We start from the raw sequence: 15,342 nt of genomic DNA on the forward strand, positions 1-15,342 counted from the left end.
CAGGATAGTCCAAGCTCAACTTTTCTCTCTTGTGTCCACAGACCCTGAAAGAACACTAACTCTTGCCAACTGAGGAGGAAGGGGTTCAGGCCTCCTTCATTTCCTTCTCATATTTATCCTGCCCTCTTGCCAGTGTACTTGCCCTGGTTATTTAGGCATAGGGGAGGATCTCTAAGCTGTCTGCATGAGCAGACATCCTTTGGAAATGAAATCATGTTGTCTTCTTAACTCTCACCTCTCTGAATGATTCTCTGATGTGCCCTCTCCTCATTCTTGGTGGGGGAAATGTACATTCCACTCAGGTTTCTATACCACCTGCCAGGCAGTAACTGAGGACTCCCACAGTGTTTGTCTCCTGTCCACTAAGTTTTATAGGACAAATGGGGCAGTGGGGCAAGGGTTAGGGAAATTAGGAGGGCCTGGATTAATGACATGGGGATATTGGAATACATTTGGAGGTTTGACACAGTTTTATGACCCTCAACATAGCACTTATGGTTAAAACATGAAGTGTTCTATCTCTTTATTCAATTCTAGGTCCTATGTAAAAATTCAGAAGCAACAAGAAATCCCACTCTACTTCTTGTCATGCTGTCTTAACTCCCTATGTAATGATGGTTTTGCCAATGATTTTTTTTTCAGAACTAACCCTCAAGGTCTCCTCCAAGTAGAAAATAAGAGGATACTGCTAAAGCATAACACTTGATTCAGATTGTGTAGTTTATTATCAAAAGAATGATCGCTTTGAGGGTAAAAGGGATTCACTAAGCTAAACAGGATTCTAGGAGAATGCATATTGACAAGGCTTGCACCTGGAAAATCAGTATATCTGGTTAGGCTAGCTTCTCACCTTTGGGATTGTTTGGTTCTTTCTAGCAAGGGTTTATGTAGTTGTGCCAGTATGGGGATAGGGCTAATAAGTATGGGGTCTTCAGAAGGAGGAAGACCATGTAAACCTTTATGACTGGTGGAGGTAATTCTGTTTGGGGTATTTTTCCAGTCCCCATTGGAGACTAATAATACAGGGGAAAAAGTTATAAAATTATAGAAGATGTCATTGTCATGTAAACTCAAATCCATAAGCTTTTAAGCTTATAGAGATGGACAATCAAGAATGTGAGGAGAGAGCCTACAGAATGGGAGGAAATCTTTGCCACCTTCACCTCAGATAGAACACCAATCTCCACAATATATAAAGAACTCAAAAAACTTAACACCAAAAAACATAACCCAATCAATAAATGGGCTAAGGAACTAAATAGATACTTCTCAGAAAAAGAAATACAAAGGATCAACAAATATATGATAAAATGTTCATCATGTCTAGCAATTAGAGAAATGCAAGTCAAAACTAAGATTTCATCTCACTCTAGTCAAAATGGAAATTATCAAGAACACAAGCAATAATAATTGTTGGTGAGGATGTGGGGAAAAATGTACACTTATATCTTGCTGGGAAGACTGCAAATTGGTGCAACCACTATGGAAAGCAGTATGGAGATTCCTCAGAAAACTTGGAATAGAACCACCATTTGACCTAGCTATCCCACTCCTTGGTTTATACCAAAAGGACTTAAAATCAGCATGCTATAGTGATGCAGCCACCTCAATGTTAACAGAAGCTCGATTCACAATAGCCTAGCTATGGAACCAACTTAGGTGCCCTTCAACAGATGAATGGATGAAGAAAATTTTATATATATATTTATAAATATATAAAATTTATATATATATGTGTGTGTGTGTATATATATGTGTGTGTGTGTGTACACACACACACACACACACACACACACACACACACACTAGAATATTACTCAGCCTTAAAAAAGAATGAAATTATGGTATTTGCAGGTAAATGGATGGAACTAGAGAATATCATGCTAAGTAGAATAAGCCAATCCCCCCAAAACAAAGGTTGAATGTTTTCTCTAATAAGTGGATGCTGATCCAGAGTAGTGGGGGTGGGTAGGGAAGAGTGAAGGAACTTTGGATTGTGCAGAGGGGAGTGACTGGTGGGAGGGGTCTGTGGGATGGGAAGGACAGTAGAATGAGGCAGACATTACTACCCTTTGTACATTATGATTATACTACTAGTGTGACTCTGCACCATGTACAGCCAGAGGAATGAGAAATTGTGCTCCATTTGTGTACAATGTGTCAAAATATATTCTACTATCAAATATAACTAGTTAAAACAATTTTTAAAAAATAATTAGAAAGATTATAAAAATGGATTGTGTGTGTACCCTGCCCTAAGGAGTTGATGATCAGTGTTGGAGGAGAATGTGAACAAATAGCCATAGTACAGGGTGATAGTGGAGAGTGTCATAATGGAAGGAGAAAGGAAGTTTCCAACATTGGTTTTGTCCCAAATGTGGCAAAGGCAAGCTCTTTTGAAACAGTATCTGGTAATGATTTGACTATTCCTTTCAGATGTTAACCAGAATCATAGCATGGGAAGTAATCACATAATAGAGTGATGTTTCACACACTGTGTTAATGTGAAGTTGTATTTTGAATTTCATTGTTTTTAAATAAGAATCAGCTATCTTGTTTGGAACCACTTTGTATATCATAATATTAAATCTGAATAATGCATAAAACTGTTCCTGGGAAGAGAAATGAATACAAAAGAGACACAATATAACACAGTTTAGCTAACATGAAAAAGTCAATTCTCATCATTTATTAGTGTTTTAAAACCTTTATTTTGAGCTCCAGTAGAAATCTCCAAAACATTAAGAAATTTATCCTATAGTAAGACATAATTTAAAAACATCCAAGCCAATAAAAAATAAACAATAATAATTCACATATAAATTCATTAGAAACTTTGCAAGAAACTTATACTAGTTTCCTTAATTGGCCGAAGAACATTTTGGGCAACAATGTAGTATTAATTTCTAAATAAAATCTTCATTGCATAAACAGGAAAAACAGCAACTATATTGAAACATTTAGAAATAAAGAGTTTTTGGTTTTAATAGAAAGGAGATGAAGCCTGGAAACCAATAGTTGCTATGAAGAGGTAGTCAGTGATATCATTATCAGATACATAGCGAAAATGTATTTATTTCATAATAAACATAACTGAACAGAAATGTCTGATGTATAAAAACAAATGAATGTATTTATGCATAGCAAAAGTTTTTGTTTTATTTCTTTATATTAGAAAATAGAGGTTCTATTTGTAGGGTGCAATAAATATTTTTTCTGAACAATAAGGTATAAGATTTATTTATTTTTATTTATTCAAAATAACTTCATCTTTTTTCCCTATGCTGGGTATTAAACCCAAGGCCTTGGGATTGCTAGGCAAGCACTCTACTACTGAGCTACATGCCCAGCCCCATTTCTGTTTATTCAGATAGGTGATGGGTAGACTAGTTGGTAGTCTAATTTCTTATAGTAAGCTGAAATCCTAGCATGAAATACAGCCTTTCTATCACACATTTTTTAAGACACAAATTTGCCTGTCATAGACAAAAATGTTTTGCTTTGCAAAGTCTTGTGCAACTATTTTTTTTAAAGAGAGAGTGAGAGAGGAGAGAGAGAGAGAGAGAGAATTTTTAATGTTTTATTTTTTAGTTTTCGGCAGACACAACATCTTTGTTGGTATGTGGTGCTGAGGATCAAACCTGGGCCGCACGCATGCCAGGCGAGCGGGCTACCGCTTGAGCCACATCCCCAGCCCTTGTGCAACTATTTTTTAAATTTGATTATTTTAAATATCTCTAGACCATGTGAACATAGCTCTTTCTTCTAGTAGGAAAATGAAGCAAAGAGAGGTGGAGGCACTATTTTAGAATATCTAGTCAGGAAGGAGAGGAGCAAGGACTGGAAGGCTTACCCGTGGTTCTTCACTAGAATAGTCTCACTGCATCATGTTACCTCTGCCTGATCCATGGAGGCCAGGGGAGAGGAATTATGAAGAAATTCCTATAATAAAAATAACATTCTATGTCCATATAGAATCAATAGTTGAGCTGTTTTTCTGTAATACCAGGGCATCTATCCAATAATCTTATAAATAGGAATTGAAAATATTATTTTAGAGATAGGGAAAGTGAGTTCTCCAAATTGACACAAAGAGGGTGATAAAACAGGAAACTTGAATTCCATGTTTCTGATTCCTGGATCATTTCAAATACCACTCATTACAAAAGAACTGTCCCTTTGTTTCAATATTGGATCTCTGCTTCCTCTTGTGATAAATGGACTGTTTGCTGATGCTTATCCCAATAATGGTGTACAGGAAGACATATTTTACAGTTCTTTGCTTACTGTTTTCATTCATCCAATACTTATTACCTTTTACTAAATTGCTATTACTTTAAAATTTTGTACTAGAAAAAATTTTTAAAGAAATTTAGATGATATAATTCCTTGAATATTGTCAAAGAATATGAATATACTCAATAAGCCCAAGGAAATAGCCATTTAGCAACTGGAGCCTTATTTGGTTAACAAATTCCATTGACAAAGCTCAAATGTTGCTTTCCATAGGTGCATATGTTTATGATCTGCCATAGAACTTTTTCTTTCTCCTTGGTATTTTTAGTGGCATAAAAAGTTCTTCAATGGAGTTCAAAGAATGATAGATCCAATCATACTGTGTTCTCTGAATAAAATACACAAAGCCTCCTCCCAACGCCAGGCACTATGCTAAGAATTTGGGAAAAAAATAGAGTTAGGTCAAGGTCTCTTGGGGACCTAGAAAAGGGAGATGCGTGAACATGATTAATTTACTATGCAAGTAAGTGGAGTTGATGAAAAACCAAGGAAGCAGAAGGAGGTGAGAGGTGAATAAGACTTGAATTTAAGCAGAAATTAACATAAGTAGACCAAAAGGAGAGAACCTTAAGGTTTTAAACCTAAATATTTTCTGAAAAAGAATTACATAGTGTTAGTGTAACTATGAAATAATATTTTTTATTTGAAATTAAAAATAGTAATTATGAAGAAACTATTAGATTTAATATTTGGTAGCAATTTCATGTTTTATTTAGTCTAACTTAATGTTTAATACTTTATTGATTTAAGTTCACAAAAAAATTGAAAGGAAAGTTCAGAGATTTCCCCCATTCTTTCTTTCCTCATACATGCACAGACTCCCCCATTATCAATATCCCACACCAAAGGGTGTGTATGTTACAGCTGATAAACTTACACAGACACATCATAATCCTAAAGTGCATGATTTAAACTAGAGTTCACTCTTGGTGTTGTACATTCTGTAGGTTTGAACAAATACACAAGGACATATATCCACCATTATAGTAACATACAGAGTGTTTTCACTGGCCTAAACATTCTCTTTACTACACCTATTTGTTCTCTTCAATCTACCTTCTGGTGACCACATATGATAAAAAGATGATCTTTTTATTGTCTCCATAATTTTGCCTTTTCCAGATGTTATATAATTGGAATCACAGTATGTAGCCTTTTCTAATTGGCTTTTCCCTTAGTAGTATGCATTAAGTTTCTTCCACATCTTTTCATAACTTCATGGTTCATTTCCTTTTAGTACTGAATAATATTCAAGTGTTTATCTATTCACCTTGAAGGACATCTTCCAAGTTTTGGAAATTATGAATAAAGCTGCTACAAATATCCATATGTAGGGTTTTGTGTGGATATAAGTTTTCAACTCCTTTGGTAAATACCAATGAGCCCAATTGCTGGATTGTATGGTAAGAGTATATTTAGTTTTATAATAAACTGCCACACTATTTTCTAAAATGGCTGTACCATTCTGCATTTTTAGTAGCAATGGATGAGAGTTCCTATACCTCTACATCCTTTTCAGCCTTTGTTGTATTATGGATTTTAGCCATTATTTTAGGAATGTAGTGGTACCTCAACATTGATTTAATGTGTACTTCTCTGGTGACATATTGCTATGGTCTGAATGTTTGTGTCCTTTTGAAATTCATATACTGAAATCCTAATCTCAAAGATGATGGTATATTTTCTTTTTACATTGATATGTAATATTTGTACATATTTATGAGTTATAGTTCAATAACTCAATACATATATACAATGTGTAACAGTCAAATCAGAGTAATTAGCATTTTTATCTTCTAAAACATTTGTAATTTTATGTGTTGGGAAACTTCCTCTTTTCTAATTATTTTGAACTCTATCTCACATTGTTAAATACTCTAGTGTACAGGAATTGATGGATACTTGGATTGATTACACACGTTGGCAATTGTAAATAGTGCTACTATAACATGGGAGTGTAGATGTATCTTTATTTATTTGTATATATATTTTTTGTGGTGTTGGAGTTTGAACCCAAGGCCTTGTGCATGTGAGGCAAGCACTCTTCCAATTGAGTTATGTCTGCAGCCCAAAGATATATCTTCGATACACTGATTTTATTTCTTTTATCTATGTACCAGTAATGGGATTACTGGATCATATGATAGTTCTATTTTTTACTCTTTTGAGGAAACTCCACACTGTTTTCTATAATGAATATATTGACATTTATCATAAGAAGGCTTACATATGGCCAAAGGTAAACAAAAATTTGCTTCACATAACTAATTATCAGGAAAATGCAAATCAAAACCACAAAGAGATATCAACTTATTCCCTATAGAATGGCTGCTATTAAAATGACTAAAGAGCAAGTGTTGGTGCTCCCTTCCCATATGCATGCACAATATTTCTGTCCAAGGACTGTTTATTAATGTAGTTTTCTGAGCTTTTCTTTAATTACATGTGAAGATATCACTATCCTCTTACTGTAATAAATATTTTAAAGTATTAATAGAAAAACAAGTTATTGTGTTAGGAAATTTATGATAATAATCCCAATATTTATTAGCTTTAAATATGAAGAATGATCTTAAGACCCCCATGTCCTGTACCATGGTGACACTGAGCCCCTCAGGGATTAAATGTTGGTATAGATCATGCATGAAGTTAATGGCCCATCTGTTACTACATAATACTTTCTAGCTACTGGTGACTTTGGTAGTTTATTTTTTTCATGAACTCAGGACCTATCTCAACAAAACATTGAAATAGCATTCCACAAGGCTTTCAGGGTTTTATTAAGATTTTTTAAAATTGTAGATAATCAAAACAATGTACTGATGTTACCATATTTATACTCATTCCATAAATTCTATTTTTCTTAAAACTCTAATCTTTCTGAAACAGGTACAATATCTCAAACCTAATGGTTTCTAGAAAAATTCCTACTTCTAAGACACACAGTAAGATAATGAAAATGCTCACCAAATTGGTGCAGAACTTATTAGGAACAGAAGTGGAGGGTAGTGAGTGTGCATATTGAGTAATTAGGGTGTTGTTACTCAGTGAAGCTGATCACTGGAATCTCCTGGAATGAAATTTTCTCAGTAAACTTCCTTAGGTTTATCCATCATTACAGTAATATGCTCAAGAAACAATTCAGAGTGTTCTGCACTAATTCTGTATTCATTTTGAGTACCAAGTAATCCTTCTGAAATGACTTTCTTAGGTGAGGAGAAGTTAGTACTTACAAGAACATCATTAGCAATTTTTTTTTCTGTTAGAAAAAATAATATTTGCATGTATTGAAGTTAACTGTACTTTTTCAACATCTGTCTTGCTTCAGGGGCAAATAGCAGAACTTAATTTCTTATTTTTATGTAGCTTTAAAAATACCATAGTGCATATAGTGAACATAGTGAAAGGAAGACAATTCCTATGTGTATAAGATACCAAGATGGGTTGCAAATTGGTAAAACAGCCCTATGTTGAACATTAACAACTTTCTCTGCTTAGTTTCATCCATTTTCAAGCCACCATGAACTTATCCTAATTCTTGGTTAAAAAGAAGAAACTTACATTGATATTCATGACCTTTCCCACAAGTAGAACCTCATCTTTTGTTGTTCATACCCTTTCAAGTTTCTATTAAGGAGTAGGGATGTAGCTCATTGGTAGAGTGCTTGCAGCGCATGCTCAAGGCCCTAGGTTCAATCCCAGAAGAGAAAAGAAAAATTCATGTGTTCACTAATCAAAAAAAAAAAGAGATCCATAATCTGAGGAAACAGTGTATTCCAATGAGCCCTCAAAACATAACAATTAACCAACAGAGACAGCCCTTTAAAGATCTGAGAGGTGCAGAAAGACCAGATAACAGATTGTCATTTTTTCTAAGTGCTTTATGTAGATAGGGAAACATTTCTGCACAGACTAGACCAGAGAAACCAGTGTGTGAAAAGGTTTATGATACGTGTTTAGAGTCTATCTACATTTTTGGACAAAGAATGAGAAATTCTTTTCTGCTTATGGTTGGTAAGTGGAACTCATAGGCACTAAACAAATAAGGTTTTATACTGATTTCCTTGTTGCAAATTTTGAATTTTGCATATTTAAATATTTAAAAATACTTCTTTTATAGTATCTGAATATTTTCCTTGAAATGTATAAACGTATAAATTTAGATTGTCTTCCACTTTAAAATGCCTTTTGCATAGTTTTTTTTGAAAAAAAAAAAGCTACCAGCGCCCAAAATGTTTATCTGCCTGACAGGTGTCAAAAAGAATGCATTTGGTGGCCATGCGCCTGAGGAAGTACAACATTTTGCCTGTGCTTGCCTCATGTTTATTTTTTATTACAACGATGTGGCATGGCATGGTTTCATTTCAGTTAATCCTATTTCTTTTAGGACTTACATCTATGTTAATTGTCACAGCTAATTAGTGTTAGAGCCAAAGTAGGCAAGCCAATGAAAGGATGCCCTTTCAAAGAAATGCTTTTTGACAATATATTTTACCATTATGTGGTTGAAAAGTAAAACAATCCAACAAACATTGGTTCTTGGCTTAGAAGGGTCACATATCTTGGCATTAACTTGTATATCAAACATTTTGTATGCCAGACAAGACAGGTTTTTATTTCCCAACATCTAATATTGTTAGAAAACAGCCACATCAGAGGACTTACATTTAAAACAATTTCTACTTCAATAAGATTTTGAACAAGGAATAAAACTTCATAAGCAAAAATTGATGTCACCATTAACAATATTCTCCAGACAAGTTCATGTCCTGAGGAAACCTTTCTGGGATAGGCATGGCTCTCTTTCCTTTACCTACAACCTAAGCACAGAAATCTGTATGAATAATGAATTGCATATAGACACGCTGAAGTCATTAGGATGGCAGACTCACAATGTATATCACACTGCTATTGTTCTTGACTCTCATCACTGTGCATGCATGAAAAATTCAGTTGTTCAAGGTACATTTAATAGTGCAAGTTATTGGGAAATATCCCAAACTTGTGGACTACCAGAACCTGGGAACAAAATGGGCAAGAGCTCCAGAGCAGAGCCCTGGTACCAAGTGATGGTCGGGTACAACTGCTGCTATTGCAATTATAACTCCACATATAGCAGCTACTCTACCCATACCAGCTGTGAGTCAGCCATCATAAATGTATCACTTCCTTTAACCCTTGAAGACTCCATTTTGAAAAAGAGGAAACTGAACTTCAGTAGTATTAAGTGATTCTCTTCAGGCCAGAAAGCTAGTTAAGGAGCAGAAAACCAAAGTCTCTTTTTCTTCAGGTTATCATCTTATAAATGCCTCAGGCTTACTCAAAATGGAAGAGTAAAATGGGATAAGAATTTTTTTTTTCCACAGCAAGGGCTGGAAGAACTCTTACTGTTTTCTGATGTGTTTTTCTTCTAGAACAAATCTGTTAAACAAATTTACTTAAACTGCAATGATACATCTATACATCTGACTCACTGTAATGAAAGAATACATAATAGGAAGTAGGTTTTCTTCTTTGAAACACAAATATTTTAACAGCTCAGTTTTCTAAAAGAGAGATTGCTGTATTCGTCTTAAAAAAAAAAGAATGAGTTATGTAAACCACATTTTCTGAAAAAAGGTCATTACAAATGGGTTCACAAAATTCACCCATTTGTGTTCCATGGTAAACATTCTTGTGTTCAGCCTAAAAAGGCTTCTCCCAAAGACAAGCCATGCTGAAATGACTATCCCTAAAGCTTCCCTCAGAAATACCATACAAACCCTATAAGGTTTAATGCAGCTTGGTACAAAGCAGATTAGAATAGCTCTGCATGTGGCAGCTTCAGAGAATTGGCCCTTCATGTTGTATTTACTAAGGCTGATGCTCTTGACCATAGGAAAGTCATTTTGAGGTAATAGGTTAATCTGGTAGGATCCCCACGAAGATGAGTTATTTTGTACAGGTTCCATGTCTCTGCCAACAGCACATTCTTCTCTTGAACCTGTAATGAGGTGCTGTTCACTTTCAACTGAACGGAACATCCCAGTGGAAGAGGGTACCCCCACAAGGAGTTCTGAGAGCTGTGGGTAGTCTTCTGTTGCTTTTATCATTCAGGTAATAAAGTACAGGGGGAGGAATATGCCAGTCCATAAAAGAATCCAAAAGTTTAGGGTATGAATTAAATATCGATATCAGAATAATTTGCTTCCTGTGCACTATGGCTCATATAGAATAATTTAGCTCCTACGGGATATGGCTTAGAGAGAAATTCAATATTCTATTTGAATGACTCTAGAAGATGTGAAGTTGTCAAATGGATTGTTGCTCCTGCCCAGCCCCTACTTCTAACTCTGTCCTCTCAGATATGGGCTTCTTGGTAGCAAGGGGAGTATATTTGTTCTGTGATATGGTTGTCCATTCTCTAGCACAGTGACACAAACTAGGAACTAAAAAAGTGTTTGTTGAAAGAATAATAGAATCTCAGCTTGGAAATTAGATAGCTTGGATATTAAAACCATAATACTCACATTTGCCAAACTGCTTAATCCCTTAGAATGTTATAAATAGATGGTAACTAGCTATAGATATTCATTTAATTTTCTACTCATCATTTGAATATTGTTCAGTTTAAGCATTATTTTTTTTGTAACTTCAGGTCCTTTTTGAAGACTTTAGCATGGTCTTGAAGTATCTTAAGAGAGAAAAAGACAATGCTACTTTAGCTTTATTTTTCTCTTCTCCAATGAGAATAACTTTCATACTGTAAAGGTAGGATAAACATAATCAAGAGATATTGAGGTACAAAAGAGATGGAGTACTGGTTAGAGATTAACTGCACATAGGTTTACAATGATTTTTAAAATGTAAGTACAAGTAAATTGCATCTATGGGTAGTGAAACCACTGTTGATGTGCTTAGGCAATCAACTACTTTCAGTAGTTTTAGAAAAACCACACAGAAGGAGCAGTGTCAGGAGACTGGATAAAGTATCTTAGATTTGGTTCTCTCCAAAGCAGGCTCGAGATAATGATTTTGGTGCAAGGAGGTTTTGGGGAAGTTTAGGGAAAGGACAGAATGAGAGTAGAGGGATGAGAAGGGGAGGCAGGAAAGCAAACAAACATGCATTGATGAGTAAATTACTTCTGTTGGAAATGGGGTTTCTTCCATCTGCAGTCCTTCGGGAGATTGAAAAATGTTGCCTTGTGGAGGGGGGATCAGCCAGGGTATCTCCAATCCAGCAAACTTAGTTTTTCATTAGGATGCCCTGAAGAAAATCCTGGCCTGCTCAGCTGTCTAGCAGGCTCCCCTGGCAGAGACTGACCTCTGGAAGATACGAAGGAAATATGTGGGAATGGGAAGGCTGGGCAGGTATGGGTGGGGATCTAGAGGAAGAAGTACTATGCTACAGAGAGATAAACTTAGTCCTATTTTTTAAAAATGGGAAAAATGTAAATTTCAGGACCTTTAGAATAACAAAATGGATACTAATTTTCAGAAAAAAATTCCCACTATTTTTGAAATATTAGTAAAATATAATGAAACAGTACAAGTTTTCTAAATAATGCCATATTAACCTCATTAAAAATATAACTACTAGTAGTTTATCAAAAATCTTGATTTAAGGAGTTCATGGCACCTACATTACTTTCCTAATCTTATAGACAAGATAGATGAAGTTGGAAATGGCTGAATTCACAGGTAATTAATTAATAGTGTCTAACATGTTGATGAATCATTACTTGTCACTCCAGTTCAATGTGTCTACTTATTTTAAAGCTAATCCATTTCCATTTTAAAAAAAATTTTTTATGTGCTAGGGATAGAACCCAGAGTCTTGCACAAGTAAGGCAAACACTCAGCCACTGTTATACCCCAGTCCTGATTCAATTTCCTTTTTAAAATAATTAATTAATTAATTAATTTTAATTAGGCATATATGACAGCAGAATGCATTTTGATTCAATGTATACAATTTCAGCACAACTTTTCATTTCTCTTGTTGTATATGATACAGCATTACACCACAAGTGCAATTATACATGTACCTAGGGTAATGATGTTCATCTCATTCCACCATCTTTTCTGCCCCCATACCCCTCCCCACTTCTTCCTCCCTATTTTTCTCATATCCCCCTCATTATGGATCAGTATCCACTTATCATAGAGAACATTTGGCCTTTGGTGTTTTGGGATTAGCTTACTACGCTCAGCGTGATATTCTCCAACTCCATCCATTTACCTGCAAATGCCATAATTTTATTCGCTTTTAATGCTGAGTAATATTCCATTGTGTATACATACCACAGTTTCTTTATCCATTCATCCACTGAAGGGCATTTAGACTGCTTCCACATTTTAGCTATTGTGAATTTTATAGCAGCTCGATTCACAATAGGAAGGATTTATTTTGACTCATGCTTTCAAAGGTTTCAGTCCATGGTTGGCTGACTCTTAGGCAGAAACATCATGAAGGCAGAAAGCTTCTCAACTCATGGCAGCCAGAAAGCAGAGAGATAGAGATGATGGAGACATAAATGATAAATAGAGAAATAGAGATAGAGGGAGAGAAAGGGGAAGAGACTAGGAGCAAGATATAGTCCTCAAGTCATGCATCTAGTAACCTGTTTCCTTCAACCATGCCCCACCTTTCTGTGCTGTTTACTATCTCTCAGCTGTCAATAGATTAATCTCATGAGGTTAAAACTCTTGTATCTGATCACTTCCACAAAGATCTATCTTTGAGCATTGCTTCATTAAGAACCAATGCTTCAACATAAGGGCTTTGGAGGGTATTCCAGATCCAAACCACAAAAGGAAAAAAAAAATAAAATATTGCTTCTAGGTTAAAAAGTAAAACATGCCAGTATAAGATGGGGATATCTATTTTGCAGTGTTCTTAGAGGAAAGATCTAGGGCTTTTAGTTTATTACAAGTTTTAAATGAGCCAATTTATTTCAGCTGCCAAATCCCTAATGCAGTCTTCGACTAGAGACATAAAATCATTATGTCCAGAACAATTGTATATTTTACTCGTTCAGTTGTATCTGGTGAACTGTGCTGCATTCTGAAAATGTATCACTTGAAACTGGTGAGAACATCAGAGGCCATTTAGATACATGCCTCTTAGCCTGGGTGCATTTACTCTTGTTAGAATGCAAGGTATGCCAGGCAGGCCAGAAGCCATGGTATAAATATGCTGAATCTTCCATAGACACCAATTTTACTTGGGTGTTTGGTGAGGGAAAGGAGAGTTAGTTAAGGGTTGAATAATTTGAAACTATTCAAACTATTGAAACTACTAAAAAATGGTTTGAAGTTAAAAGACATATTGTGGAATTATGAAGCAGAATATAAAGTCCACATAAAGTTTTAAGTTAACTCTAAGATGTCAAAAATGTGTTAGCTGTGGATAGTGACTTTGAACCTTGTTTCCAGATCTCTGAAAGATGTGAGTTCAATCGTCTTTGCTGTACTTTCATTCAACAAATGTTTACTGAGTACATACTGTGTATAAGAAATAGTCTAAGTGCTTGAGACAGACAATTAGCAAAACTGAACAGAGCTCTGACTTTGTGGGAACTCAAATTCTGAGTATAAAGTTTGAGAAGCACAGCTTACTCTTAATTTTACAAGTGAAAAGATCAGAAGACACAGTTGGTTAAGAGTCCTTTTCCTCATTCTACAATTTGCTATGAATCTTGGGAAGTTATTTAATTTTGTAAAGTCTTAGTTTTCTCATCTACACCACTGTAGAACAAGATCTATCTACTTTATTGATGGTAATAATGAAATAATGTGGGCAAAGCATCCAGGGAAGTATGTGATATAAAGTACATGTTTAATTGGTCAATAAATGATGATTATTATTACAGATGTCAAGTGACTTGCCTAAATCAGCACGGTTGCATAGCAACAGCTTTGTGCTGAAACTCTGATTCCCACTCCTGAGCTCTTTTATGACAGCATGAGTCTCCTTGCTGTCTGCAAGGGAAGGGAAACCAAGTGAACTGAGGCAAAGCGAGGTCCCACAGGCTCCCTGACAGGCAGTGAGTGAGGGGATGTGGGGCCAGCTGCATCTCAGCTTGGATCAAGGAACTACTGTGAGAGGACCCTGTCTCCTACTTCATAACTCAGAAAATAAACAAGACTTATTTGTCTTTTTTTCATGATTAAAGTAATTCATACACAATAAGAGAAAAATGTACATAGAAAATGAAACAACAAAACAAAAACAATGAAAAACAGTACAACTTATATCTTAATTAAAATTGTGATGTTATCTGTCAGTTCTCTTTATTATATAGTTTTATTTTCAGCAAAAGTCTGTTTGTTCAGATTCTATCTTCATTTTTATTATTCAAATGTATGCTTTCCCTTATGTAACTGGAAGATTTAACATGTTTACAGCTGCATACCAATCTATAGAGGATATAACAAATTTCTTGATGATTTTTTTTCAGGGTGGACATTTAGGCTGTGATAATGAGTACCTTGTGTGTAACTAGCCTTCATAGTGATGAGTTCCCTCCTTACCAATAGGAGGAAGTGATCTTGCTTTATGTATTTGAGTTTTAGGAACTCAGGTCTGAGTTTTCCACCACTCAGGCTTTTCCCAAGCAAGATCTTCCTTCTGGGGCATAGTTTGTCACTTGATTACCCGTTTTTTTTTTCCTCCCCCCATGGATAGTTTTTTTTTTTTTTTTTACTCCTAAATCACCTCTGTTCTAGAATATTCTCTTTGACTCTCCTTTGCGTCTCATTTCACACCCACAGATTTATCTTGCCTTGCTTTCTTCTTAGAACCTACTGATGGGATCCACTGGTGAAGTGTTTAATGTTTAACATTTTTTTTGTGTGTGTATATGTGTACATGTGTCTACCTGTTTACCATGTGAGCCATAGTTTCAGACTATACTACTCAAAAATTCTTGAACAGTTTGAACTTTATGAACTGTTAGATTCTGTGTGGCTTGCATTTGGGTTACGTAGGTATTAAAAACTATATATTGCTGAGGGTGTTTGTTAGGGAAAGTTTTTATACAGTGGAAAAACATTCCCTGCCAT

The sequence above is a fragment of the Ictidomys tridecemlineatus genome, chromosome 12 (assembly GCF_052094955.1).
Source record: "Ictidomys tridecemlineatus isolate mIctTri1 chromosome 12, mIctTri1.hap1, whole genome shotgun sequence".
NCBI lineage: Eukaryota > Metazoa > Chordata > Mammalia > Rodentia > Sciuridae > Ictidomys > Ictidomys tridecemlineatus.